Genomic DNA, 6000 nt, shown 5'->3' with positions numbered 1-6000 from the left:
GCTATGTATGTGTGCAAAGAGTTTGATTGAATAAAATGATGTTTTTGTTGGCTCTGATGGAAAGGTAGCGTTTGGGTGTGGGGAATGAGGCTCAATCTTGCAGAGATCTCAATGGGGCAAGGTAGGCAACTGATTTGGCACTTAAAATCAAATGAGATGGAGAGATTAGACAGGTGAGGAGTTGAAGAGGGCAAGAAAAGCCATGGATCCTCTTCAAACAACTGAAAACATCAAAAACTAAAGCAAACCCTAGGTAGAGCACTACAATTTCAATGGATTCTACCTTCACTCTTGTTTGATTTAGTTAAGAAGAAACAAGATAGATAATGACATACATAACACATAAGTAAATTCACAATTACAGAAGAAAGCACTGTACCAAAAAAAAATTCCACATGAATCCCAAAGAGTGTGGCAAACCCTGGTCTCAATTCCTTAGCCAAAATGCTAATATGAGTGTACAATGAAGCTCCTTGCTTTCTCAAAAGTCCAACCATGCTAATGACTGAAAAAAAACATAATATAGACAAACCATAGCTCATCTCAACCTCTAGGGGTCGAGCTCACTAGTTTAGGAGCTGTTCGAACTAATTCTAAACTGAGAACTAGAAATTAGGCAATGAAAAAACATGTCTCTAGAAACAATGGAACTGATTCATTTAGTTTCAAACAACTTTTTCATAGATGAATCTATCTCCATAAGTGAAAATTTGACATATTTACATCATGATCCATCCATGTACATTAAATTGCATCACAAAGTTGACACTAAGAAGGTGAAAAAGTCAAACTGGCAAAAGCTAGGCGAAAAACAGAGCATTCATGGTCAAACTGGGCCAAATTTCCTCTATGCGCCACGCCAAATTCTCTATGCGTAGTGCCTATTTGAAGCCACTTTTGGAGGTCTTCCCGGTGTCCAAATTCACTCCAAATTCACTCCAAGTGTGCTTGTTGGAAAGGTCTACCTGTCTACTTTCCAACTCAAGTAGAATTTTTCAATTTTTCCTCCATTTGCCCCTCCAAAATTCAGTTCCAACACTGCTTCCTGTGTGTCAAAATAGGGGCAGTAAGGTCATTTTTTGAGTGTTTTTGACCTTTTTGAGGGCTCAAAACTTGTCCAAATTTCTTGGCCATTGGTAGGCAAGCATATTTTTTCATGCCAAATCAAAAAATTCTGAGTTTTTTTCATTTGGAGGCTACTATCAAAAGCGAGTGCCAGGTGGCGCGGCGCATAGAGCATAAATTCTTGTTTTTTGAGCAAAAAATTCCAAAAATGCAAAAATTACCCCAAAATTTTTGGAATTTGGGCTGAGTCTTCTCCATCAAGTGTTTTGATGGGCCAAGCAAGCCTAAGCCAATATCTAAAGTCTATCGTGCTCCTTTCGCCTCCTCGATGCCCTCTTCAACTGTGCTTTTAAGCTCCTGATTCTTGCTTTGCACATCTTGTTTCTCGCCAAGTAATGATGGGCCATGTGCTTCAACATAGTTTTCGTGTTGTTGGTCTTCTCTAGCATCCTTTCCCAAGAGCAATTTTGTCCTCTCAAGCCAAGATTCCCGGTCATGTTCAATCTCTTGCTCATACCCATGATCACTATGTCTTTCCATTATTTTTCCTTTGGTTTTGAAAAATGTGGTTGTATATGGATGGTTTTGTGGATAACAGTGTGAAAATATGGTGGAGGAATGAAATGGGTGGAGTGTATGGAAGAGAGTGTAAAAATGTATGTGTGAACAAAGTTTAGGGATGGGAGTTAGAGTTTTAGGGATGTGAGTAGGGTTTAGGGATATGGATAGGGTTTGGGGATAGGGGTGAATGAATTTAGGGATATGGGGGATAGTGAAATGGGTTAAAGAAACTAGAAAAGAAGTGAGGGAATAAAAGGTGAGGGAGTGATGGCAACAAAAACAAATTTACAAACCCTAAGCAATCATGTTTTGAACAAAAATTGCAAGGAGGTAGGGTTTTGAAATTTTTTCACTAAATCATCATAAACATCTTAAGACACACTTTCATTGGCATTTGGAGAGTTGTTGACTTACTTTGGACCAGAGGAAACCAAGAAAATTGAGAATATGGATGAATTTGTGGTGAAAATGGCTTGCAGCTCTATGTGCCGCGCCACAAACCCAATGCGCCACGCCCCAAACCCAATGCGTCGCGCCACCAAACCCAATGCATAACGCTTTTTGCAGGAGACTTTTGGAGGCCTTCTGGTGTCCAAATTGGGCGCGGGATAGCTCGTTGGAAATTTTATTGACTCTAATTTCCAACCCAACTGGAATTTTTCAATTTGGATTTCATTTTCATTGTCAAAAGTCAAATCTCCCCACACTGGTCAAAATGTGCAAAATGAGACTGCCTAAAGGCAGAGTGCTGTTGCAGTCAACTTTTGAAGGTCTTCCTCAACTCCAAATTGAGCTCATGATAGCTCATTGGAAATAGATTTGTGTCTAGTTATCATTTGACTCATCAAGCAATTCATTTGGCCAACCAAGCTAGGAGAAATCTTGATTTTCCCAAGGTCACTTCAGAGGCGCATCAATTCTCCTGAGGCAACTGTATTTTTGGCATTTCTCTAAAACCATGAAACCTGTGTAAAAATTGAAGGAGGTTTTTCTTCCTTGTCCTATTATGGACAAAAAAATCTCTCAGTTTTCCCCAATTCATATTTTCTTGCTCAGAAACATCATTGGAGTAAAACCTATCCTGATGTGTGGAACCGGGGATTTGTCGAAATGAAGTGAAATGAAGGGGATAAAGGGCTTCTAAATTCTTGAGAAAATTTTGGGAAGTAGGGAGGGATGTTAGGAAGTAGGGGAAAGTATAATTTCAAATATTGAGTGAGGGGAAGGGGTCCAAAAGGGCAAAACACAGGCCTAGTCTAGAAAATTGTCAAGTTGTAGCAAGAAACTAGGGTTTGTGCAAAAATGAGGAATTTGGGGGATATCAGTGATGGGAAGTGTTTAATAAGGTACATTAAGGATAGGGGAAGGTGTATGAACATCCGGATACAAGTTTTTCTAATTATTTGACCATCCAAGAGAAATTACCTTCAAAACCCTAGGAGAGGGAAATGAACCTTACCTAGGCACAACTGAAGCATGAACAAGGTGTAAAATGACCCATTGGAACTTGACATGATGATGAAAACCCTCTGAATGATGGTACACTCAACTGAATGGTGACATGGATCGACATTTGGACAACTTTGAAAGGAGTAAAAGCAAACCCTAGACCCAATACCTAGTGACCAAATTTTGCTTGAAGACTCACTGAAATGACAAAATTTGACCTTAACACCTTAAAATCACTTTGTAAGAGCATGATTGATCACTGGAGGAAGGCTGCAAAGACTGACACTAACAGGGGGTATGATGGGCCTCTAAATTAGATACAAATTAAGGCCTATCTAACCTTTATTAAGAACATATAGTCTAATTCAGTCTCTCCTTATGCACTTAATAATGTTTTATTTTAGCTTTGATATGTTCATGTCAGGCAAAAAGGGTAACTACATGGATAAATTTTTTATTGCATTAGTCAGATCATGAATATATACATGAGTGGAGAGACTCTTGGGATTCCAATTCCAAGGTCTCTTGGTTTTCTCTAATGGATAACCGGAACTATTTACAATAATCCAAATCCTTTCGGATTAGGTGTTAACATTCCCTCCCTTAATTTGAATGGACGTTGGCAAGTCCAAGCATCATTATGAATCTTTCAAAAAATTCCCTTCCAAGTGCTTTGGTAAAGATGTCTGCAATATGCTCATTCATGGAACATTGTCGTAGGTGGATTGTCTTGGTTTCAACATGATGTCAAATTAGATGATATTTTGTACTAATGTGATTGGTTTGATCATGGAACTTTGGGTTCTTGGACAACTTTATTGCAAACGTATTGTCAATCAAAAGAAGAGTTTAACGCACTTGTTTCTCTTTCAAATCTTCCAGAATTTTCTTGAGCCACAAAATTTCCTTTATTGCTTCAACTACTGCCACATATTCTGCCTCAATTGTGGAAATTGCTGGAACTCATTGTTTGTGTGACCTCTAGGAGACAACTCCTGATCCAAGACTCATAACATAACCTGAAGTAGATACCCTAGTTTCTTTATCTCCATCGAAATTTGAACCAGAGTATCAAATCAAGCTGAATTCGCCCACCTGTGTATACTTGAGTCCAAAGTATTGAGTCCCCTTCAAGTAATTTAGAACTCTTTTTACACCAGACCAATGACCCTCACAAGGCTTTTGCATAAACTTGGAGAGGATTCCAAAAAAAAATGAAATGCCTAGTCTGGTAGGAGTCTGGTAGTTGATACTTCCTATGACCTGTCTATACTTTGTTGCATCCTCAAATTCTTTTCCTTCAATGGATGTGAGCTTTAAGTTCTATTCCATTGGAGTAGTTAAAGGATTGCATTGAACCATGCCAAACCTATTCAATAGATCTCCAATGTACTTCTTCTAAGAGAGGAATATAAATTTTGGATGTTGAGTTACTTCATTACCAAGATACTAGTGAACATAGCTCAAATATGTCATTTCAAAACCTTTTCTCAGTTCTTTCTTTATGGATGCAATGTAGTTATCATCGTTTCCTATCATCAAAAGATCATTTACATACACCATAAGATATACAACCGTTTTTCCAAATTTCTTGACAAACAAAGTTGCATCATCAAGATCAAAATGTTTGAAATTGAGTTTAAGAGGATGTTCAATTAACTTCTCATACTTGTTTCACGGTGCTTTCTTGAGGCCATACAAAGATTTTACAAGCTTGCATACTTTGTGTTCTTGACCCTTCATAAACAATCCTTCTAGTTGGGACATAAAACATTCTCTTTCAGATCTCCATTCAAGAAAGCAATTTTTACATCCATTTGATGAACTTTCCAACCATTCTAAGTTGCCAAGGCAAAGAGTGTCCAGATGGTAGCCCATTTTTCTGTGGGAGAAAAAGTGTCCTCATGATGAACCCCTTCCTTCTATGAAAAACCTTTTTCCACAAACCTAGATTTATGCTTTTCAAGTGAGCCATCTGCTTTATACTCGTTCTTGAAGACCCACTTGCAGCCAATTGGTTTGGTTCCTAATGGAGGATCAACCAGCTTCCAGGTGCCTTCTTTATCAAAGAATCATATTCTTTCTACATGACTTCTTTCCATCCATCATGAGAAGCAACTTCTTTGAAGGAAGTTGGTTCAAAATTTGTACACAAATTCAATTCAAAATCATAAGAAACATCCATATCAACAGGTGAATCAAGATCGTCTAGATCGCCTCCGGTTTGTCTGGTTGAGCTTCTTGTTCCTGTCTTTCCAACCTCATAAGGACAAAACCTTTCAAGTGTCTTTGCCAGCCATTTTAGAGGATCTTTCTGAGATGGCCCGGGCTTCTCAGTTGAATGAGATGCAGCTAAATCAAGATTTAGTCTACCAATTTTTTCAATCATATCACTCAAAGTGTCATCAATGGCTGAATCTTGATGCGAGGGAGAGAGTTCTTCTGCAGAAGATTCCACATATTGATCCATTATAGGGATCCCCCTTCAAGACATGGAATCTCACTATCAAACTCTCGAAAAGACTTTGCACGTCCGAATCTATCCAAGTGATCAGGTTGCCGCTCAACAACATTGTCAGTGTTTTGTTATTCATGATTTATATCAAATATTTTCGAACAAAATCACATTTAGATCATAAAGTCGATTAGTTTTGAACCACTTACTATGGTTCATCACCAGGACATAAATGGATAGCTAAAACATAGAACTAATAAATAGTAGAGATGTAATGGATTAATCCATCACAAAAGTTGGGGGTCGTAAACACTTTATCTACTTGTGCTTTGCGGGTTTCTGACGAAAATCACTTAGAGGATGAGAAAAATCATCTCCTTAATGTTTTTGAATTGAATGGCTATAGTAGATTGGTAGGTATCAAAGCTTTTCAAAAATAAAACAAAGGTCTGAAGGTTAAGAAAGAACCT

Source organism: Pinus tabuliformis, chromosome X (assembly GCF_031772625.1).
Source record: "Pinus tabuliformis cultivar Carrire ecotype Pingquan chromosome X, CPIR1, whole genome shotgun sequence".
Lineage (NCBI taxonomy): Eukaryota > Viridiplantae > Streptophyta > Pinopsida > Pinales > Pinaceae > Pinus > Pinus tabuliformis.
Note: the sequence above shows the minus strand (reverse complement) of the source record.